General features: G+C 39.1%; 3 protein-coding genes and 1 long non-coding RNA gene across 5 annotated transcripts in view; 3 read left to right on the plus strand and 1 right to left on the minus strand.

The window, feature by feature from the left end:
- Positions 1-25,032, plus strand: part of LOC146482334 (uncharacterized) — a 65,570-nt gene that overhangs the window by 15,658 nt on the left and 24,880 nt on the right. The gene's annotated exons all lie outside the window — the stretch shown is intronic.
- LOC146482335 (uncharacterized) lies at positions 6,103-9,811 on the minus strand. The gene is made up of 2 exons (XR_014864125.1): positions 9,275-9,811; positions 6,103-6,660 (listed from the first exon to the last, which is right to left on the minus strand). It is a non-coding gene; the product is annotated as an uncharacterized LOC146482335 (long non-coding RNA).
- The window catches only part of LOC146482336 (uncharacterized), an 88,514-nt gene continuing 77,729 nt past the window's right edge, over positions 14,248-25,032 (plus strand). The window contains exon 1 of one of the 2 annotated variants that reach the window (XM_085107170.1): positions 14,248-14,363. The gene's annotated coding sequence lies outside the window, so the exon portion shown is untranslated. The remainder of the gene's footprint in view (positions 14,364-25,032) is intronic. The other variant, XM_085107169.1, reaches the window with a different exon arrangement.
- The window catches only part of LOC146482337 (uncharacterized), a 53,363-nt gene continuing 42,617 nt past the window's right edge, over positions 14,287-25,032 (plus strand). The window contains exon 1 of the mRNA XM_085107184.1: positions 14,287-14,363. The gene's annotated coding sequence lies outside the window, so the exon portion shown is untranslated. The remainder of the gene's footprint in view (positions 14,364-25,032) is intronic.

A 25,032-nucleotide genomic window follows, 5' to 3' on the forward strand; every position in this document is an offset into this window, starting at 1 on the left:
TGCAGTCCCAAAGATACAATTTCCAATGATAATAAAAAAATTTAGGAGGTTTAGAAGTGAAGAGATAATTGGATCTTGTCATTCGTTAAAGAGAGCCGATAACATTCGAAGTTGGACCAAAACAGCCTTGAATGACGACTACATAGAAAAAGTAAATGGTGTAAAGTCTCAGGTACTGTCTCACAAAAACTACAGAGGTCACTCTCTATGAAACCAATTTTGTGCAATTTAACGTTAGTGAACAAAATTGAGTTTAATATTTTGTATTGAAAAGCTTTCACGTATGGTTCAAAAGCAACGCTATGAGGAAGTCTAAGGACTTGTTTCAGCTGGTCAGTAGACAAATGGAATTCACTTCTTAAATTATTAGTAGCATTCGGAAATTGAGCCTTATTACTGATTAACAAATTATAATAATCTTTTGATTTCTTTTTTTGTTACATCAAAAGTGTTATTTTTCATTTTTGGAATTGGAGTGGGTGCTAGAGAATTCTGAGGGGTATCCAATTTAAGGTTAATTGGTATAGAATGACGAAGTCCTGCCCACATTAAAAGATTCGTTTTGCTAAATTTGCGTTTATTAATGCAGTTAAATGACTCTTCAATATTCAAATGAGATAACAGATCCTTAAGACGGATCGAAACGCACCAATCACTTTTTACAGTCTTCACAGTCAATAACATCACGGCTTACTGACAAACGACCAATAACATCTGGACTTCGTTGACCAATCAGGTTAACACCCAGAGACGTATATACCACCTACTGACGTTCCACAATTCACTTGACTCTGAAGATGACTTCCGCTCAGGTTGTCGAAACGTCAGTCAAAGTCACCACAAACAGTCCTTCTCAGGACTACACTCACCCGGATGATCATAATTTACGTACTTATGAGATCCTTAACATTGTAAGGGTTCCCAGTTTCCCAGAAAAATTTGGAGGATTTTATTTTGCGGATTGGCGATTTTTTGTGGTTTGCGGGAACAAATTTTTGCGATTCGAGATGACTGAAATTTCTGCTGGGAAGCGGAAGAAACCTTGATATTTTCAAGTTTTATAATACAGTGTGTTGAGTCACAGTTCACTCTACTTACATATTACACTGTAATACCTTACTGCGCAAAGAGACTCAACAACAACAAAACAAAACAACAACAACAACAAAAAAAACGCCTACCCCTACCATGCACAACAAAACACTGTTTCATTAATACGGTTTAATAATACAGACTAGATAGAGGCTACCGAATGTATCTAACCTCCGTGGTTGCTTTTTCCATTGGAAAATCATCATAATGTTCTTGTTTAAGTCCAATGTATTTTGTCCCAAGTGGAACGGAGTTTTTAATTTGACTGAAGGGAGATAATTTTTGCGGCGTTTTATTTTACAGTTTTTTTTTTCTGCGGGAACTTAATTTGCGGATCGAGGTCAATCCGCAAAATCCGCAAAAAATTGAAACCCGCAAAATTTTCATGCTACACGGTAGTAGAGGAAAATTTCCTCGGCTAAAACATTTGGCTAAAAGATTAAATAGAAGAAAGGTTCTCGCAGCTGTTTGCGCAACTTAAGTAGTTGCTAAAAGAAACCTGAAAATAATTCCGGCTTGAACGGGATTCGAAAACATGACCCCCGCGATGCCGGAGCAGTGCTCTTCCAAACGATCTATCAAGCCAACTGGGAGTTGGTCATATTCTGAGTTGTTAATATACCCGTGAATAATGAGCAAATGAATATGAATCAACATATTGGAACTGCGGATGAAAAATTGAATAATTCCTTCTTCGATTTAATCTTTCATCCGCAGTTCCAATACATTATTTGTAAAATAATAAAGTTCATTCAAAATTCAAAATAGTACATTTCATATACAATACATACACGTTTATTCAACTTCATAAGAAGGCATACAAATTTGAAAAGGGAGTTCCAAGGTTAACCCTATATGAAAGGAACTCCCCTAAAAAATTGATATAATGCTGAAAAAACTGTTTTACATAATATAAAATAAGAACTAAAATTAATTAAAAGATTGCAGTGTTATCAAAAATTTACGAATGATCTTAGTCTAATTTTAAAAAGTTCAAAGTTGCACCCTTCTACGACATCCTTGGGTAACCTATTCCATTCCCTAACAATCGTCATAAAAAAAGGAATGTTTATAACAATTTACTCTAAGGGTGATTTAAGAGCCATTGTCTGAGAAAACCGGGCAGGCGTCACGGATGGGGGTCGGCCGATTTCCTTTCTTTTTTTACCCTTTTTTTTTTTTACTTTCGGTCAGTGATGTTGAAAGGCAATATTTTTATATTCAAACACCTCATAGTTTTCGAGATCCGACCACCCCCCAAAAAATCGGCCGTTACGGACGAGAAATCCGGTAAAATTCAAATGCTTAACTTCGGTAACGCGTTGACAAATTACTCGCTACGCAAATTCTACCAACTTCTAGAATCTCTTATTTGGATAGTTAACTCTGATTATAAGTCATCTCAAACTTTCTTGATACGTTCATCACCTCACGAGAGGAAAATTGATTTGCACGTAATAAAATTTAAAAGATAAACATTTGTGTTTATTAACATTTCGTAAGATCGTTTTCTCAAAAAGGCGGCGTTTTATGGTGAAAGAAAATAGTTCTAAGAAATCATTATCATCCCCTTAACACGAATAACGAAACTGAAGTTTGGAATCTACAAGATCAGAAGTGCTTTCAACCTTGATTTCAGTTGCATTTTATCCGTAAAATTGGACAAAATAACATGTCACGCACATTGTCACGCACACTTTAGCTACAATTTCTTCAAGTTTGGAAATAAAAACTTACACTACATTTGTTTGATGGATATACGTAAATGTTAAACGCTATGAATGTTTATTTTCTCGGGTTCTCCATCGCGTCGCTTTTTAAAATGTTGCTAAACTTCTGAATAAAACACTGTTTCAACTAATTTTCATTCAAAAGGCGGCTCGGATTTCATATGATTTCATTTCATTTACTCAAGTATGCAAGTAGATCTCATTAAAACGTTTTCCAGTCACAAACTCACAATTCTGACCAAAGAACCATCAGATCTAAATAAGTAAACCATTTTAAAACGTACAGTTTTTGTAGAGAACCTCTACTGAACTTAGCATATTACAGCATATCCATATGGGGATTGCCTCGTCATCGAGGCCTCGTCTCAGTTCTTTATTGTTTAAAAACATAGATGTTTTCATGATTTAATACTGAGATTGTGCATACCGCAATGTGAACAAAGTGATCTCACTTTGAATAGGCCTGTACAGCTCTTACAAATGCTTAGACAAACGTCATGTCTCAAAGTACACCCGAGTGCCCAGGAGTGACCACGACTCCACGGACTGAACACGAGTGAGCATGCTTCAAAACATTACACTGAATTCTTCATTACGTCATTTATTTTCAACGTTTCTGGAGACTTTAATAGGCAAATTCGAATTAAAGACAAGAGTGGGGAGGGAGCATGGATGGGGTGGGGGGAGGGCTAAATTTATCGCTTTGCATTCCGTCCACCGTCAGGAGCCCAGCCACCGTACAATACGTCAGACTAGCACTAAAACAATAGTATTAAATATGACCTAAAAACATAAAAGTTACCGGGACAAAAGTAATTTTTCTTCAGCTAAAAATAGGATTTTTCCTTTTTCTTGAAAAACGGGTTTCAAAACTTGGTTGCCATGGTGACATCCATGTCACGGAACACTAGCCAACCACAGCCAATTGTTTTTTGGTAAATTTGCACAAATATTAGAGAGATTTAATTAGCATCCAGGGGCGGGGGAGAGCCTGCCAGTTTTTTTGTATCTGAATCATCCAACAAAAGTTGACGTCACATCCGGTCATATTGGCGCCCAGCAGCCTGTCTCGGCGAAGTCTAATGATCGCGTCCGGGTCAGGCATGATTTCTTCGGATTTTTGAGCCATCAGTATCAGGAATGTGAACTGTGTATTTGAAAGATGTTGTAAAGATATTGCTTCGACTTCATGAGCAAGGGTTTTCCAAAGGAGTCATTTTTTCTATTGTTTTGACGGAAAATACGAGACAGCTAAGCGTCGTGTCATGGCGAAAATTTCACACTCTCAAAACGAGTGGCGTTCAGACTTTTGGCTCTTGTGGCTTCTGATCGTTCGAAAGCTGAAATTTTAATAGCCTATCCCGTGTGCAACATAATGGAGGAGACATCGTCGGTCATAGTTTGCAGTGTTAACATCGGGAACCTAATTATCTCTCGACGTGAAGTGTTGGAAGCCTGTGTCATTGAAGCTGTTCTAATTGTCTTCGTTGTAAGAGACTCGTAATCTTCCAGGTGAGTAAATGTAGTTATCTTCATTTCCAGTTCTTTTCTGCCGACGTGAGTACCTTTACATGTGGGCTCTAGAGTAATAAGTCGGTTTTGTGCTTCGTAGTTCTTTAATAACGACGCAAGTGACGTTCAATTCATAAATAGCTATAGTAATTCTCTTATCTGAAATGCATTTCATATCATGTTGTCCTGCCAGTGCAGGCTTGAGGAGGGGCTTGAGTCAGAAAATGTATCTGCGTGGCCTGGTTCATATTGCTAGTGTGAGACAGTTGTTGAAGTTATTGATGTCAAGCCATCTTAAACAATAAATAAATAGCATTATTGCGAATGACATTATTTCTCAAGTATTGAAAGAAACAACCCCTTCACCCTTTACCCCATCTGCACTCTCACCACTTGGGTGCTCATGGGTTAAGGCTTTTTATACATTTGCACTATAATTATGCACCTGTGACATAAAATTGTGGTAAGAACAAACAGTATGCCACAAGCCACAGACAAGTGGCATGACTGATGTTCTTACCTTGTTTTGAAGTCCTCTTTGGGTTATCAAAGGACACATGGAAGGCCAAATGGACTTTGAAAACTCTTTGTGGCTGACAATGTCATTTGTACATCATATAATTATTTACCAGTTATTTCAGTTATGTTAGTTGGTGCCAAATATTTAAGGGTGGGAAATTGTCTTTTTCTCTGTGTCCAAGGTTGGGGGGGAGAACATAAAGTAAAAAAATATATATATATTTGCAAATTCCTGGAGGTTATCTATCAGCAGTAATTGACCCATACATTAAGTTCAAATAACATTGTCTCCTTTGAACCAATGAAATTCAAAGTTCATTTTGACAAGGAATATTGAGTTCTGTTCAATTCAATGAAAAATCAAAAGTTCAATAACTAGACAGTGAGTTCAAAAACCACACATCAGTTCAGTGACAGTTGAGCTCAATTGTAAGAATAACTATAGGTGAAAGGTTTTTTATTCCAATGGTACAGATAAGAGGAGAGGGGAGGGGAGAGGGTTTTATGGGAGCGTGGTCCATATTTAGAGTAGGCAGAAAGTACAAGTGAAACTAATAAGTATCCATGTATTACAAATAATGGTAACAGGCTTACATGAATTTAAAAATCTATTGCCACTTATCCATTGTTTGTCTTTGTAATCATATTTGGCAACAGCTGCCCAATAATGTAGCTTTTTCTTGGACATAGTTTCACTTCCTTCTTGTCATTGATGCTGATTAGTGGTCCGTTGGTAAATTTGTAAAAATCTAGAAGTCCTATGGTTCATTGAAAATCAAAAAGTCAAATAACAATAGCAATAGTTCAAAAAACACACATCAGTTCAGTGACAGTAGACCTATCTAAGAAAAACTATAAGTGATGTGTTTTCAACTTTCTCTTCTTTAAGCTTGTCAAGGATGCAAATGAGAGGCCTGCTTGTAAATTTCATATTAGTTCAATTCAAAGAAGGCTTAAAAATTCAATCACCACACCAAAACAACAAACCTTCCACCCCTCCCCTATATTTGTTAACCACCTGGGTGATAGCAGACCTCAAAATTAAGAAAATTTACTGGTGTGGGTGTTATTAGTTCAATGGGTCTTGCAGGTAGGGAAAGGGAAGGAAGTGGACAAATATGTTTGCATTATATAATAGGGTTTATAAGTTATATTACCATTGTTAAGAATTTTCCTTACCTACATGAAATTTTTAGGGATTTAATTTAATTTTTCTTTTTAATTATTTTATCTTTAGAGATTTAAACAAAAACTCAAAAGGAAAGAGACCGGCAAATCCCCCTGAGATGGCAAGAAAGGAAACAGACAGCAAACGGAAGAAAGCAACAAGACTGGAAGAAACTGCGATGGCCATACAGTTAGCAGAAGACAAGGAGGAGCTTGTAAAAAGGGAAACAGGGATTGTGGCACTTGAGAGAAGAGTCAAGAAACAAGAGGATCAGTTAAGAAGTAAAGCGAACAAATTAAAAAAATAATAATAATAAAACAGTAATGGAGGCCCAGTGGGTGGCTGCCCAGCTAAGGCATATGGCTGGTCAGCTTGACAGCTTGGCTGACCAAATTTTGGATCATAGGAATACATCAATGTAATCAAACATGACGCTGTGCACCAATGTGAAAATTATTGTCAGCAGACATTTATTAGACTTTGACACAGTAAATTATAATAAATCATATACACTGTAGCTAAGTGGCCATTGCAGTTACTCCTGGTCTTGTCACATTCTTCCTTTTGCTGTCTGTTTCCTTTCTTGCCGTCTCAGGGGGATTTGCTGGTCTCTTTCCTTTTGAGTTTTTGTTTAAATCTCTAAAATAAAATAATTAAAACGAAAAATTAAAAACATTAAATCCCTAAAAATTTCATGTAGGTAAGGAAAATTCTAAACTATGGTAATATGACTTATAAACCTTATTAATATAATGCAAAAATATTTGTTTGGAATTGGAATTTTAGATAAACTTAGATACTATGTCTCTATGAATACGCTTAAACAACTATACTATACACTCATATATCCGTATCGAAATAACGGGTCAATGAGCTGGGGTACTGCATGCCAAACAAAATTTAAAAAGATAAAAATAAGCCATATTACTGCCTTCACTGCATCTTCTTTGCACACAAGAGAGATAATGCAACATTTTACTCTATTCGAAATCCTTAAGCTAGAGAACATTTTTAAATTGAAAATTGGTTCCCTTGTGCATAAATTACAATACATTAAAAAAAACACCCCCTGCACTCCATGATCTTGTTTCCCTAACTTCTGATATCCATAAATATAATATCAGATTTGCCACTAGTCAAAACCTGTACAGACCATTTTCTTGAACTAATTATGGTTTGGCACGGTTTAGAGTAGTGGCATCACAAACCTGGGAAACAATTCCAATGGAAGTTAAGTGTCTGCGCCACAATGTTTTTAAGAAGAAATACAAACTTTTTCTGCTTGATAGCCAAATATTAATAATATTAAAAAAAATTTAACGTATACCATATACTTATAATTTGCTGTAAACACTTTTTTCCTTACTGTTGTATTTTCATCTCCCAAGCCTAATTTAATTAGCAGAGCTCTTCAACCAGTATTATAAATTCTAGTTTTCCCTATTTTATTTAATTGCACGGAGGTATTTTACAATAACAGTCCAAATTCCGGCACGCTGATTGGCCCATAGCTATTGTGTATAAAAGTACAGACAATAAAAATGATGTCAGATGCAATGCGCGCGCTTTTTCAACGAAAAAAAATTGCCAATTCCGCTCATACTTTTTCCATGTTATTGTAAAAAAACAAATTGGCAGCAGTTTTCGATGGTCTATACTCTTATAGACCATAAAATGATGGCATAAAATGTCCAAAACTTGGGAGTGAAACCACTCGCCTGTGGCTCGTGGTTCCACTTGGGTTTTGAACCTTGTTTGACATCACTTCATTGTCTATAAGAGTATAGACCATAGAAAACTGCTGTCGATTTGTAAGTGGCCAACACGAAAGCCTTGCTCCTTTGACCACTACGCACTTCTTCCGTAGAGGGTAAAATCATTTAATTAAGTGCTCTGCACGTTTCATTTTTTCTTACTATAAAATATATTGTATTTCGTTGTAGTAAGTGTGAGTAAAATTGAATTGAATTCAATTGAATTGTCCACTTCCTTCCCTTTCCCTACCTGCAGGACCCATTGAAGTAAAAAAACCCACACCAGTAACTTTTCTTTATTTTGAGGTCTGCTATCACCCAGGTGCTTAATAAATATATATACATTTATATAATTCCCCCTTTTTTTGGCAGGGCAGGGGGGTAGGGAAGGGGTGGGAGGTTTGTTGTTTTGGTGTGGTGATTGAATTTTTAAGCCTTCTTTGAATTGAACTAATATGAAATTTACAAGCAGGCCTCTCATTTGCATCCTTGACAAGCATGAACGAGAGAAAATTGAAAACAAATCACCTATACTTTTTGTTACATTGGTCTACTGTCACTGAACTGATGTGTGGTTTTTGAACTGATTGTGTGGTTATTGAACTTTTGATTTTTCATTGAATTGAACAGAACTCAGTATTCCTTGTCAAAATGAACTTTGAATTTCATTGGTTCAAAGGAGACAATGTTATTTGAACTTAATGTATGGGTCAATTACTGCTGATAGATAACCTCCAGGAATTTGCAAATATATATATATTTTTTTACTTTATGTTCTCCTCCCCAGCCTTGGACACAGAGAAAAAGACAATTCCCCACCCTAAAATATTTGGCACCAACTAACATAACTGAAATAACTGGTAAATATTTATATGATGTACAAATGACATTGTCAGCCATAAAGAGTTTTCAAAGTCCATTTGGCCTTCCATGTGTCCTTTGATAACCCAAAGAGGACTTCAAAACAAGGTGAGAACATCATTCATGCCACTTGTCTGTGGCTTGTGGCATACTGTTTGTTCTTACCACAATTTTATGTCACAGGTGCATAATTATAGTGCAAATGTATAAAAAGCCTCAACCCATGAGCACCCAAGTGGTGAGAGTGCAGATGGGATAAAGGGTGAAGGGGTTGTTTCTTTCAATACTTGAGAAATAATGTCATTCGCAATAATGCTATTTAATTTATTGTTTAAGATGGCTTGACATCAATAACTTTAACAACTGTCTCACACTAGCAATATGAACCAGGCCACGCAGATACATTTTCTGACTCAAGCCCCTCCTCAAGCCTGCACTGGCAGGACAACATGATATGAAATGCATTTCAGATAAGAGAATTACCAGAATTACTATAGCTATTTATTAATTGAACGTCACTTGCGTCGTTATTAAAGAACTACGAAGCACAAAACCGACTTATTACTCTAAAGCCCACATGTAAAGGTACTCACGTCGGCAGAAAAGAACTGGAAATGAAGATAACTACATTTACTCACCTGGAGGATTACGAGTCTCTTACAACGAAGACAATTAGAACAGCTTCAATGATACAAGCTTCCAACACTTCACGTCGAGAGATAATTACGTTCCCGATGTTAACACTGCAAACTATGACTGACGATGTCTCCTCCATTATGTTGCACACGGGATAGGCTATTAAAATTTCAGCTTTCGAACGATCAGAGGCCACAAGAGCCAAAAGCCTGAACGCCACTCGTTTTGAGAGTGTGAAATTTTCGCCATGACACGACGCTTAGCTGTCTCGTAATTTCCGTCAAAACAATAGAAAAAATGACTCCTTTGGAAAACCCTTGCTCATGAAGTCGAAGCAATATCTTTACAACATCTTTCATATCCACAGTTCACAATTCCTGATACTGATGGCTCAAAAATCCGAAGAAATCATGCCCGACCCAGACGCCATCATTCGACTTCGCCGAGACAGGCTGCTGGGCGCCAATTTGACCGGATGTGACGTCAACTTTTGTTGGATGATTCTGATACGAAAATTTGAGGAGTCTTCTCCCCCGCCCCTGATTAGCATCACATACGTGAAACACGAACGGCACAAAATGAACACGTGACCACGTTTTCCCGCCATTTTTTGCCGGTTGCTGGTTCTACGTGAAAACAGGCTATTTCGCGTTTGCCGTCTACGTGAGAATTACGTAAGTATTTCTTTCTATATTGTTGAAAACAAGTAGCCCAATAATTTTTCCGGAAAATCATATTAGGGCAAATTAAGTTTCATGTTTAAAAATCGTTCATAACTCACTCGTTACCCACGGGCGGATCCAGGAATGTTGGATAGAGGGGAGGGGAGGGGGAGTCCAAACTTTGATTCAGATATACTATTGAAACGTTTTCACGGTAAATTACTTATTCCCTACACCACCGAGTCCCCCCCCCCCCACCCCTCGCCCGTCAGCACATTTTATACACTCCATAAGATTTCCAGGTAGTGGTAAATTTGGTGTGCCCTGTTTCCAAAAGTATTGCCTTTCCTTTATCTCAGAAAGAAGTGTGGACGGTGTAGGTAAGTCGTGTTGCCAAGCTTGTAGCTTTCCGCTAGCCTGCAGAACAAGCGATGTCATTTTTTTTTTTGCCTTTTTTCAGGCGAACTGAGGTAAACAAGGAATGCAAGTCACGCGCGATGAGAGAGAACCTTCCGTCGCGCGTCACTCGCGCTTCGCGCTCGCCTCGTGCCTACCTCCGCTCACCTGAAAGAAACGCAAAAAAAAAAAAAAAAAAAAAAAAATACGCCTGTTCTGCAGGCTACTTTTCTGCTAAATCACGAAGACTGTCATGCTTCACCACGGCAGATGAAACCGGTTGAAAGAAAGCAAAGAAGAGCAGTGTTAACGCCGGTCCGGGCAATACTGCTTTGTGAGCAGAGGCTAGCAGACCACCAGAGGGTACCCCCGGTTAAAATTACATTTCTGAATATACAATGATTTTCTTAAAAAAAATCAACTAATTGAATAGTGATATACTATGATATCTTGTGATGCAAGAATTTTAGTGTCAAACAAGCAGTAAAAGAACAACAACAACAACAACAAAAAAAAAACGGGTCTTATGGGGGGGGGGGGGGGGGAGGCTGGTCCGGACCCCATGGAACCTCCCCGTGGATCCGCCACTGTTACCACACTTTTCTTCATGAACTGACCATAGTGAGTCGCAAAACAGCTTCATTTGACGAGTAAGCGAAGCTAAAGTCAAAGGAAAAGCAAATGTCCGCTAGGGATAATGGAATCCAAAAAGTGAGGGTAACCGCGCGTTCTTCTTAGATCATTTAACTCCAATTTGAAAAAAGAAAAAAATTACAAAAAAAAAAAAAAAAAAACTGCCATGCATTGATATGTACTATAAACCTTTTTAGAATTAATGCTACTGAATTATCTCTGAAAACTCCGCTGTTACCCCCATTTTCTTTATGAATACCAATAAACCTTGCTACTGAGATCTACCTTTGCCGCATGGTCATAAACTGCAAAAATCATTATATCTTGTAGGTGGTGCCGTCGTCAAAAACCCGCTCCCTTAGAGACACAGGGTCCCAACCCCCCTCCCCCCTCCCCTTACACGACAAGGATTGTGCGGGGTAACATTTCACAGAAATCAGGCATAGTGTTAAGTATTTGTACGCGAAACTCTAAAAGTCGAAATGTTTTCCTTCTATTTCTTAAGCTACTTTTACAGAAATCGGTGACATGATTTCTATGTGTAATAACCTGGAAAAAGAAAAAAAAACACCCAAACAAACACTTCAAATGAAAAGACTTGCGCCAGATCAGTAAGAATCAAAGGATATTGACTTGGAGAATTTTACTTCCTTTCCTTAGTACTAATTGATCGACGTGATAAGGCTTAACAAATATCGTACAAATCGTCATATTTTGCAAGGTTATCAACATTGCTCTCTCGTTGGAATTGTTTATGGAGGAAAGAAAAAGTTAACTGAAGACTGGCCACTCAAACTTTTCTCATGCCGGAAAAGTAAGAATGACTTTTTCTTACCCGCTCCAACTGGAACTGGTCGGTTCACAAGCAAATAAATTGCTTCGTGACAGTTTGATGTAATCTCGTACCCAGATCTCCCACGGTCACATTTCGACATTCCCGAGATCGGGGTACGAGATTAAGTTTGATGATCTTGCGTTCTTCCACTTATACCAAGCGAGGAAAGATGGCTGTGTAAATCATGATTGCAAGTTTTCACTGGGACGACCGTGGGATTAACTGGGCCACAGGGTGAATTTGCGTTTAAAAACGAGCAGCTCATTCTGGAGATTGTGAACTTCTATTTTCTCTTGGTGCAGTGAAAGTGAGCAGTTTGAAAATATTGACAATTTAATACATTTCCCCGCAGTTATTAATGATAAGTGAATTCCGACAAGAAAAATGTTTGTCGAATTTTTTTCCGAAATTTTGGAGACTAAGGAAGGCAAATTTAAAAAATCTTGACAGATAAGTTGAGGCATCAATATCAGCTAAACTAATACTGGGCATTTCCTTCGTTGGTTGTTGAGCCATTTGTTTGATATAGTGCGTTGCTACGTATTAAAAAAATATATACATTATTTAAAATGAATAATATGAAATATTTCAGACACTCATTTCCATTTAGACCCAAAAATATTAGATGGACTAAGCGCTTTTTTAAATCACTGTCAGACCAAGAATTTTTATACTCTCAGAAAATCTGGAAAAAATTAACGTTTGAGAAAGCTGTACACTGTGTTTCTCTCGTGAGATTGCTACGCTTCAAAGCGGGCTGAGTACCAGCAACACTTAAAAAGCAACAAGAGTCGAATATAACTGAATATAGACATCCCAAAAATCAGAAATTAAATATATTAGAGAAGCGAACTAATTGACCAGTTTAGGGTTCTAAATACAAATTGAGGTTCTTATTTCGGCAGCCGATCAAATTGTCAGGGAAAGAGCCACAGCTTAAATGAAAATTTGCGAAAATTTTTGTCAGCAAAAAGTGCGTGACAATGTGCGTGACATGTTATTTTGTCCAATTTTACGGATAAAGTGCACCTGAAATCAAGGTTGAAAGCACTTCTGATTTTGTAGATTCCAAACTTCAGATTCGTTATTCGTGTTAAAGGGATGATAATGAGTTCTTAGAACTATTTTTTTTTTACCATAAACCGCCGCCTTTTTGAGAAAACGATCTTACGGAAAAGTTAATAAACACGCATGTTTATCTTTTGAATTTAATTACGTGCAAATCATTTTTCCTCTCTAGAGGTAATAAACGTATCAAGAAAGTTTTAGATGACTTAGAATCAGAGAAAAACTATCCAAATAAGAGATTCTCGAAGTTGGTAGAATTTGAGTAGCGATTAATCTGTCAACTTAAGCATTTGAGTTTTACCGGATTTCTCGTCCGTAACGGCCGATTTTTTTTTTTTTGGGTGTTTGAATATAGAAATATTGCCTTTCAACATCACTGACCGAAAGTAGAAAACAGCTAAAAAATGAAGGAAATCGGCCGACCCCCATCCGTGACGCCTGCCCGGTTTTCTTAGACAACGGCTCTTAATTTATAACTTATAGGAATGATTGGCTCTAGCGGGTGTAGCCTTATCAAAAATTCAAATTCATTCATTCGTTCGTTCCTTCAGTCAGTCAGTCAGTCAGTCAGTCAGTCAGTCAGTCAGTCAGTCAGTCAGTCAGTCAGTCAGTCAGTCAGTCCGTCAGTCAGTTAGTCAGTCAGTTAGTCAGTCAGTCAGTCAGTCAGTCAGTCAGTCAGTCAGTCAGGCAGTCAGTCAGTCAGTCAGGCAGTCAGTCAGTCAGTCATTCATTCATTCATTCATTCATTCATTCATTCATTCATTCATTGGTTCGTTCGTTCGTTCGTTCGTTCGTTCCTTCAGTCAGTCGTTCGTTCGTTCATTCGCTCTTTCGTTGTTCCTTCATTCATTAATGTACTTTTATTGTTTTACGTGATCAATGTAAGACTGGTCATGTTAACGTTTCAGGTCCTTTTTCCCAAATACGGTAATTGAATAAAGATTATACCTGGGTGTACTTAACTTAAAGATATATGTTTTTTATTCGCTAAACATAGTAACTATGATGCATAAAATTGTTGACTGCGTGCATTCAACAGAGAAATGTGTGCTAGCGTGACATGGTTGTGGCAACAAACAACAAGAGTTTGCCCTTGTCCTGTCTAGGAAGCGTGGCAACTTTAGTCCTGCACGCAGAGAAAGAAGAACGTCACGCTATCTGTCACGTGAACATATCAGTAATCGCTCGCGAGATTCTACCGCAATGATAAAAGTTTCTAAATTATGCGATTTTCACAGTTCATGGAACTCTTAATGAGATCTGGCTTTCTAACAAGCTCGCGGAATTTTAGTAAACATGCAATGGTGTCATGATTAAAATCGCGTGATCTGAATACGTGATGGCTGAAAATAGACAAATACGTCATGTCTTGAAGTCGAAAGTGAAAGTCTATCAAATGTCCGCATTGTTCATTTTCAATTTCTCTTCTGTTCAATACTAATAACTGCCGCTTGCTGATTTACTTTACTCTGAAATTAAGTGGAAACTTAACAAAGGGTGAGTATTCTTTATTACTGTCTTTGGTTTCGCATTATGACCCATTTATGGCTGCCATTCCAGGTAAACTAGTAAAATTCCGACCTTGTCCGAAGACACTTAAGTCAGAAATTTGCATCTGTTTATTGAAGGTTTATTATATCAATTGTACTCCCTAAGACGGGACCGAAAACAAATCGTTTCCTTTGATTCATTCGTCCAGTTCGGTATAGCACTTTGGAGTCCAAACAAGAACGAGTCATGAAATTTGGTTCAACTGCGGAATATTTGAATGAAATCTTATCTGGTGTAAATTGATCATTACCATTCAAATGAAAGCTGCTGAAAAACTCACCCGTTGCTGTTTGTATTTTACCTTTGGCTTATGTAGGAAAAACATCCTGTCAAATTAATATGTAATGTTATACTAAGTATGTCTTAATCTATTAAATGTTCGGGGTGTCGAGTAAACGAAAGCAATGGTGCGGAAATTGAATAGCGTCAGGAGGACGTGTCTTGACGCAATAAGCGTAGCTGGGGTGTTGTAACATTTGTATCGTACGTCGAAACGATGTATAAGAGAGACGAGTGTTGTGGTCAACTCCTGTTTTAATGAATGCTCAGAATATTACAAGCGAATCGATAATGTATTGTTATGATCACGCGATATCTGTTCGTAAACGAAGAAAGAATCAAACATACTACTAGTATTACATCAAGATCACGCAAGTTATGTTCAGTTATTAAATGTCACACAATCCAATATCGTCCCAGGTGTTTTGTGGCTAAAGTCAAAGCAAGAGGTTTGGAGCTTTCGCGGGCAACTGATTTTGAAGTGTCCATTCCATTTTGAAGTTAATTAAGCTCATCCAGTAGAATTTCCCAGTTGCCATATATAACCCTTTTCACGGCTTCGAGAAACACTGATTTCGGCCACAATAGCAATTTTGCTCCCTCTTTCCTTTCGCAAGATGCGACCGTTCGTCCGAAAAGGGAAGAGCTGTCTGGTATTGAGAAATGCAGGAAACGCTTATACTTTTAATTGAGCATGCATAGATCAGGGGCATAGCTACCATATGCGCACATACGCACGTCTGTACACTTCTACAAGCTGAAACTGGTTACAAAAAATAAATAAAATAAAACAAAATAAAATAAAATAACAAATTCATCCTGGGCTTCTAGAAAATTTAATTTGACCGCAGTACGTCTACTTTAGTGAGACAAAGCAAGAGATATCTTGGTTTTTTTATCATTTTGTTTATTTATTTCTCTCACAATTCTTCATATTCATAAATATAAGGAGGTTGGCATTGGTATTAGCCTCTCTCGCAGACCCTCATTTGGCTCCTCACGCAATCTTTCCTCCTCAATCTTCGTTCGTTGGGGAGGAAAGATTGCGTGACGATTAAAAAGAGCGTCTGCGAGAGAGGCTAACATGAACATTGGTAAGGTCGTCACTGATCGACTGATTTTGGAAATGTTAAGGACTGGTATTTGTTGTTTTTCCGTTTTCTCAGTACGCGAACGGGTGAAATTCTGTAAATCATATCATGCAATCTGGTTGGCTCCGGATGCGGGCGGAATTTTTCGATCTTGTCCACAAACCCGGGCGGATTTGTTGCGTGATTTATAACAAGACCTGGGCTTTGTTTTATAGGAAAAAAAAAAAAAAATTTTTTTTTTGGGGGGGGGGGGGGGGGTCGTAAATATCCACCAGACTTTGTGTAGTACAGCAAAATCATTGATTTAGTTTCTCCCCTCAAAAACCAACTTCCGCAACGTCCGTTCTCTGCTCCAACAAGGACTTTCCACCAAATAGAAGAAAGATCCTCGCAGTTGCTCTGCATCTACTAAGTAGTTGCGAAAAGAAAGCCCGAAGAAAATATTCAGGCTTGAACGGGATTGGAACCCATGACCTCTGCGATGCCGGTGCAGTGCTCTACCAACTGAGCTACGAAGCCAACTGGGAGCTGGTCCATCCTCGTTCCCAGAGCCTACGATCTTCTGGACAGCGGTTGGATCGTAGGCCCTGGTAACAGCCGTTACCGGATGTCGTGAATTTCACGACATCGGGTAGCGCACGCTCAGTGTGATAAATTACCATTGCGCATGCTCAGTATTATTATCGCTCAGTAGAATCCGCTCAGTACTGCTCAGTTTTAGGAAGTAAAGACAAATGCGCAGAAGCGTAGCATTTTTCACCTTATAGCGCATCAGGTTTTCGACAACCAATGAAAAAAACGATATTTTTGGATGGACCCAGAGCCACTCGTTCAACAATTTAAATAAAAAACGTTGGGGCTCTGGGGACGAGAATGGGAGCTGGTCATATGTGGTCGCCCTGATCTGGATGGCTTGCCGACTCATTTGAGCCACTTGCATGCCCTGCTACTCCACCAGGAACGCTCTCGCCTGTTGTGTGACTCGCACTTTGAACGGAACTGTTAGTGTTACTCGTCTCAGGATCGCCACTTTCGTTACCACCGTGACTTGAATGTGTCTGCTTAAGGACGGTGCCTACTATTGTTACTGCGCATACTTTCTGCGCATCGCGAGATACTCGGGTTTTCTATGGGTGGTGCCTACTAATACAGGGATATTTTTGCGCTGTTTAAAACTATACGGAGAAAGCAGAACTTAGCAAATGCTTTTGGTATCTCAAGAGAAAATTGGGGGCAACCATGCATTTTTCTGAGATAATTAAGTTTCAATTTAGGAAAAAAATCCCCTACATTGCTTTATATTTGGGCGCTTTTTTAGAGATATTATTGCTTAATTATCTCTGAAAAATGCGTCGTCACCCCCAATTTTCTTTTTGGATTCCAATAGCCCTACTTGCTAAGATCTGCTTTTCCCGCATAGTCATAAACCACACAAAAATACTTCGGTATTAGTAGGCACCATCCTTAACTTGGCTGGCTTTGAGTGCGTTGAAGAACGTCTTATTCGATGAAGAATTAGTCGTTCGTCAATTCATCCTCCCACCGGTCTAAGGTGTTGTATTCGTCTTCATCCACTAGGCCATCAAGGTCACCATTTTACTCTTGCGTAATGTCATAATCTCTCCGAAGCTGTTGTAATTCCTTTTCTGGTCGTCTTCTTTTGTCTTCACCTGGACCCCTTTCCTGAAGGTCTCGAATTCGATTGATCGACAAGTTGATTCTGCGACGACCTTGGCTCTTCTTCTTCTTGAATAACTCAGCCGAACGAATTTCTTCACTTTTCTCGTGTTCGCCCTTGTCTGCCATCTCTGTGGTCCTATTTCATTGTCTGTCGAAGATATACCAAATCGCCGCGTCAGGCGCTTGTTCTCCTTCATAAAATTTGGTACGGACAGCCAGAGCCCTGTCCGTTGAATAACATGTATGTATGGCTTTACATGGAACTGATGGTCATGCCTTTTGCTAACTTGAAATACATGCTCGTTAACTAAAAAAGCGCTTAAAATGTGGTCCATTCCTGGGGCTTCCAAAGGAAATAAATACAAATAAATCTGCAAGTCTCACAGCCGGATCACTTGTACACCCTGGATCAGCAAATTATTTCAAATACAAAATATTGACAGCAGACTGATCCCAACGGCGGAGGTGACGAGCTTGATACAATAAACAACAAAGGCTGGAATAACTGAAATATACTGGTTTTAAAAAAACAATATTTTGCCCAATATTTCGGTTTGCAATACAAACCCTCCACGGGGGCTGAACGAAAAAGAAAAGACGGTGAGAAACATAAAAGGATCATTACAAATGGAGATTTAAACTAGAAATAACCAATGGTTAGGAATTGCGGTCTAGAGCACTTTTGAGTCGAGGGATTTTCAATAAAACTTTTGTTGAACATTGAAATTGGTTGGCCATCGCGTTGGGTAGTTAGATGAAAAAAACCTGCATGGCTCTGTTGAAGACAGTCCGTATAGCGTACTGAGCAATTTTAGCGTTTGTTGTCATTTACATCCGAGATTCGATGGGTTGAAACGTCCGATTACACCCGAAACTATTGTGCGTTTTTCAAACAAGCTGAACAAGGAAACGCTGTTTTCGAAGTTTTGATTCGAAAGATTAAAGTGCAATCAAGCATAATTATGTGCAGCGTACTGGTAGCGATCTCGCGTTTCTATTCTCAGCTTGTGAAACAGCGGCCGAAAAAGTCGCAATCTTTTAGTTTCGCTTCCTTCACTGTTTATTACTGGGTTTAGTGGACAGGTATTCCAGTCATCTGTCAGAGGAAGACACGGTTACAATTTAAAATTAGTTGATAGAAAATGAAGAAAACGTGACATTGCCTTTTGAGATGATCTCGATAATATTTATGCAAATAAGCCTTATCACGGTTTTCGACGCCATTTTGACGATTAGGCAAACAGGCGTGAAATAACAGTGTTTGTATGGAAATCCGATGTCAAATAATTTTCATAAAAACATCGCTTCCGAAAAATTCATGAATTGGAAAATTTTGGCACTGGGAAAGAGATTTTAAGAAAAAATTTAGAGGGATGTAGCTGTGCCAGAAAGCGTCCAGTCGTGTTTTGAATTTTCCATACATTTGTCTGTAAAGCGAACCAGCCGCGAACTGCTCTAAAAATAGCTCGCGGGAAAAAAATACAGGGAAATGTATGGAAAGTTCAAAACAGGACTGGACGCTTTCTAGCACAGCTCCATCCCTCCAAATTTTTTCCTAAAATCCTTTTCCTAGTGCCAAAAGTTTCCAATTCATGAGTTTTTTCAGAAGCGATCTTTTATAAAAATTATTTGACATCGGATTTCCATACAAACACTGTTATTTCACGCCTGTTTGCCTACTCGTCAAAATGGCGTCGAAAACCGTGATAAGGCCTATTTGTAACGCTACGCTGAAGTTGTAAACATTCACGGCGGCTTTCAAAGTCTGCTCAAAGGCAAACAAACGGCCACGTTGAAGTTTCCCCGCTTCCTTGCCGAATTCTACCGTAAACGTTTAACGTTTTTAAATAAGGAAATGCTCTTTCCGAAGTTTTCAGTCGAAAGATTCAAGTACAATCAAGTATAATCTTGCGCAGCGAAGATATTTCAGAAGCGATCGCGTTACATTCCGCGAAAAAGCCGCAATCTTGGAGCAAAATTGTTCTGCCAAAAGCGATCGATAAATCCTCGTAAACCAATCAGAATCCATTTTCACTCGAACAAGAATATTTTAAAAGTCGGCCAGTTTACTCGATTTTCACAGCCAAAGTTTCGCATCATTGGAGTGTTAACGTACATTTAAAAGGTTGAAAATGGAAAGAAACAGTTTTTTTTAAATAACTCAATTCTCGCTATGATGTCAAAAGAAGAGCAGGAAGTGCTGAAAACTTGTTTCGACGAACTTCACTTGAGATTCGATGCTAACCGACAGGGAAATCGTAGATGATAACATCTACCATGTTCTTTTCACCTGAATGATACTCTACAAATATGGCAAATATAGGACTTTGGCTGGGCGTTTGCTTCACAATTTCTTCACATGAACACTCGACAGATTTTGCAATGGGACTCGACATGTGCGACAGTAATATCACTGGATTCCAAAGCGCAAGTGTTTACATAAGTGTACCTACAATTTTGCCACGGAATAAGATATTACACATTCTTTTGCATTTTGGAGGCTCTAATTAAGCAGTGCTGGAATGTTTGGCTTTATAAGTTCGATTCAGAGCAGCCTTCTAATCGATCGACTCTTACATTGGAGCAAGTGGCAAGATTGACCCAAGATCGAGATCTTGCATGCAAAATAGGGTTGCGGTCTCTCTTTGAGCCCGCAAATATAAAATCCGTGACAATGATTGGTTATTTAGGGCTAAGTTACAGGTGTGAGACATGTCATTGGCGTGTTTCGTCACGTCTATTTATACCGAAGGTGCAATGTTTTAGCTTTGTTGATTAAATGAGCTTCACTATGGGGTGCCATTACCGCCAAAATTCAGCCACTGTTATTTTCGTTTATGGTGCCTCTTTTTTCGTAAATGGTACCTCTAATTTTGTAAATGGTGCCTCTGTTTTTGTTTATGATGCCTCTGTTTTCGTAAATGGTGCCTCTTATTTTGTTTATGATGCCTCCGTTTTCGTAAATTGTTTCTCTGTCTTTGTAAATGGTGTCTTTGTTTTGGTGAATGGTCACTCATGTCCAATATATACCAAACCTCCGTTTTCGTAAATTGTTTCTCTGCCTTTATAAATGGTGTCTTTGTTTTGGTGAATGGTGCCTCTATCTTTATAAATACGACCTCTATTTTTGTAAATGGTGCCGCTGTTTTCGTAAATGGTGCCTCTAATATTCAGCGGTCTGGGACCAACTTTCGGTTGACTTAACCGAGGAAGACTGGGGACCAGCATCTACATCCAAAATGGCCGACTCTGTGGCAGCTCTTCGCCAGCTTGTTGAAAGAGAATTACGAAACATCAGCAGCAGTGTATCAGCAGACCCTAGAGAAAATCGACCAAGTTGTCGTAGCTGTTAATTTCTTGGATTCTGTTGTACGCTTGCCTGAGGATACTTATGAAGACATATGTCTGTCATCAGTTTAGCTGCAAGACATACTATAGAAAACTTGAGGTCAACCTGAGTACAAACTCCTCAAACCAAAAGCTACGTCCTTCTTATGAAATTAGCGTGGACCACCTACAGTCACTCATAGACTTAGGATTTACAGTTCCATCGATTGCCAGAATACTTCACGTATCCTCAAGAATAATTGACCGGCGTCTTGCTGAATGTGGCATCTCATCAAGGCCATTCTCCACCATCACGGATGAGGAGTTGGATGGCCAAGTTAGAGACATCGAAGTCTTTCATCCTAACTGTGGATCAAAGAATCTGGCTGGTTTCCTTTTATCATCGTAACAATAAATCAATGTCTAAAGTTTTCTTTGCTTTAATTTGAATTGCCTTTTTTTGCAGATATTGAACAATTTTTTAAGTTTACAACAGGAAGCTCAACACCACATCCAACTGACATTCGTCAGTTGATAGTAGAGATTTCTGCAGAGGCCTCAGCAATTTTTGCCTCCACATGCTTGTTGAAACTGATCATTCCAGAGTCAATGGCTGATTTAAATTACAAAGCATTTAGTGCAAGTATGAAGGCAGTAATGGATGGGGAGGGAACTGCCTTCACTGTGCCATGATTATATCTAATACTTTTGGTAACAATGTTTTCTTGTTGGATTTGTTTTACAGTGTAAATTCTGCAACAGAGGTAGGGTTGGTTTGGTTGAACCCCCTGAAATAAAAAAGAAAAGTCTGAAAATGTGCTCTCATAAAAAAAGGGTTATAGCTCTATGATTCAAAAATACATAAAAAGAGCAAAAATGACGTAAATTGACAGAAATGTGCCATACGTTGAGTGGTCACTTACTCGCACTCTTGTTTTTTGTATCAAAAGTATCAAATATATGGTGGATAGGACGTAGGTAAGGGTTTGCATTCTTAAAGTTCTTTACCCAAACGAGGGGACAGCAGCGGGATTTAACATGAAGGACTGAGGCACTTTTTAAAATGAGAATTCGTCATTTCCGTGGAGGACCATTCCCACCCTTGCAGGACTTGCCTCTTTTGTTCAGTTTCTTCCCGTGATTAAAGTCTGCTTTCCGTCCGCGTGATGGCATGGGCTATTTACAGAAATAGTTAATCCCGGTGGTGGGGCAATTAAAGTGGTTTTTTTTTGTTTGTTTTAATACCAGGACCACCGGGTAAATGCATGATCCCTCCCTAAGTCCAGGGGGTCTGGGAGGGCGCAGAGTCAATTGACTGATGCATTACTTTTATATGAGAATATTTGTAAAAACACAAAGAGTAAAAATCTAAGTGTCGGCGACTTTTGCGTTGAGAAGAGAAAGAAAATTAAAACGACAGCCAAATTTACAGTCGCCAGTTGTACGACATTGGTCCTGAGAACGACGTGACACGGCTATATATATCCCTCCTTTCTATGATGCGCCCTGCAGCTGAGATGTCCCCGTAGATATCCTGAGGCAACCGTACAACAGAATCCAAGAAATTAACAGCTACGACAACTTGGTCGATTTTCTCTAGGGTCTGCTGATACACTGCTGCTGATGTTTCGTAATTCTCTTTCAACAAGCTGGCGAAGAGCTGCCACAGAGTCGGCCATTTTGGATGTAGATGCTGGTCCCCAGTCTTCCTCGGCTAAGTCAACCGAAAGTTGGTCCCAGACCGCTGAATATTAGAGGCACCATTTACGAAAACAGCGGCACCATTTACAAAAATAGAGGTCGTATTTATAACGATAGAGGCACCATTCACCAAAACAAAGACACCATTTACAAAGGCAGAGAAACAATTTACGAAGACGGAGGCATCATAAACAAAATTAGAGGCACCATTTACGAAAACAGAGGCAACGTAAACAAAATAGAGGCACCATTTACGAAAACAGACGCACCACAAACAAAAATAGAGGCACCATTTACGAAAACAGAAGCACCAATTACAAAATTAGAGGCACCATTTACGAAAACAGAAGCACCATAAACAAAAATAGAGGCACCATTTACGAAAAAAGAGGCACCATAAACGAAAATACTAATAACAATGGCTAAATTTTGGCGGTAATGGCACCCCATACTTTACGAGCCTTGTCACGAACAGTCGATCGTATTTTTGTTATGTAATTTTTAGTCACGCGCTTATCGTTTTGTTTGTACAGAACTGCTGTGATTTCAACTTTATTTACCGGTTTTATGCCACTATCAAATTACTTGTATATACTTTCACACATGTATAATTTAGACTGCAAGCAGTCCCTTTCTGGTCAGTCGAGAGGGTGCACTCACAGCGCAGCGAGACTGGAGCGAGGAGAATAAACGAGAAGAGACTGGGAGAGAGGCGGGAAAGAAAGGGACTTCCCTCTTAACTGTAACCAACGCGTTCGAATTTCCAGTCGCACCAGCAACGGAAAATTCCAATTGGTCCATAAACAATAACTGCTGTCAGAAAAGTTTGATGTGTAAATAACTTCTTCACACGTTTGGATGTCAATGTCAACATTTGAGATCACTAGGAAAATGGCTTCAGTCGTGAAAGAGAGTAGCAGCAATGTCTTCGTAAATTTAAGCGATCAACTCGGCGGCTTAGTTCTCAAAGAGAAACAGAAGCTTGCAGTAAAAGTGCTCTTGTCGGGAAAAGATGTTAATGGCCATTCTTCCCATTGGTTTCGGGAAATCCATTATATATCAAAGCTTCGTAATAGCGAAAAACTTTGCCAACATGGCTTCGATCGCGGTCGTTGTTCCGCTTCGCAGTATTATCGAGGACCAGTTGCAGTCAAATGACTTTGGTTTAAAAGCAGTTGCCTTCGAGGAGATCCCAAAATTATTGAAAGACATTGGCGCCAACAAGTGCAATGTAACAAGCTTTGTCGGCAGAACTGTTTAGCGCAGGATAATTACAATTGTAAATATGATATTAACAACAGCTTTCCAGTTGTCTTGTGCCACGTTCTTAATTACACTTCGGGCGTTTGTGTCGTCGATTTCTTTTACTCTAGGCCTCGCAGAAAAATTCAAATGAACCACAACTTCTAGAGATTTTGGCTTTTCAGAGAAGCTCGGATCAATGCCCAAGCTCGGCGATTGTTCCTCTTTGCTCAGTAACGTTCTGGTCATTGAATAGCAATGCAGAGTTGTTATCTATTAGCTGTCATTTTTAATTGGATTTTTAATGGGTTTAACGAATTGTGGGCAGTGTTACCGTGAAAGCATCTGTTACAGCTAAGAGCGCAGTTCCTTTCTTTTCCTTCCCCTTTTTCCCGCCTCTCCCCAAGCCCCCCTCCGCTCGTTTGCTCTAGTTTTTTCGCGCTCGGCTACTTCGCGCGACCTCTCGACTATCCAGAAAGGGACTGCTTGCAGTCTATGTATAATTATACAGAGACGATATCAGGTTAGGTACAATAAACAAGTTTAATCGATTTTCGAATACGTCTTTTCCGAGTCTTTCACGAGTTTACTACATGGCGCCCAACGTGGGGCAGTGAATCGCGACTAAACTCCATATCGAGATGGCAGAGGAGGAAATTTTACGGCTCCGAGCGACTCGCGGGGCCAACCGAGGCGTCGTATCGAAGATTATCGACGAGCAGAAAAAATTTTTAACGGAAAATGAAGCGACGCAACTAGACGCGAAAAGGAAATCCCGACTAGAGGGAATCAAAAAGATGCTCAACGATAAAATGCAGCTTATCAGCGAGTTCGACGAGAAAATCTCAGCCGTCTGCAAAGTAGAAGAAATCGAGAAAGAAGTAGAGGATTCCGAATTCTTAAAAATGAAGATCATGGATGCCATCGCAAACATCTCCATAAGCACCACGCCCACCGTTTCAACAACGACTTCCCAAATGTCTTTCGCATTACATGGATCATCCGTTCATCAAGAGAACTCGGCCGACAATACTTCGATACCTCCTCCTTCACCAGCATCTTCTTCTCCCATAACTCGACAGTTTCAGGACCTCGACCATTAAAATCAAGACAACCCGAGAACATCTTGTCAAAGTTCAAAGGAGAAGTCACTCAATTCCGAAGTGTCTGGGATACCTTTTAAAGTACCGTTCATTTGAATCCTTATCTTACAAAATTACTTGGTATCCTTGCTCGGAGGAACCGCTTCTCGAGCTATCGCTGGATTGCCGATCACCGAAGAAAATTACGAAGCG

This window comes from Pavona decussata, unplaced genomic scaffold (genome assembly GCF_977016875.1).
Source record: "Pavona decussata unplaced genomic scaffold, jaPavDecu1.1 SCAFFOLD_46, whole genome shotgun sequence".
Classification (NCBI taxonomy): domain Eukaryota; kingdom Metazoa; phylum Cnidaria; class Anthozoa; order Scleractinia; family Agariciidae; genus Pavona; species Pavona decussata.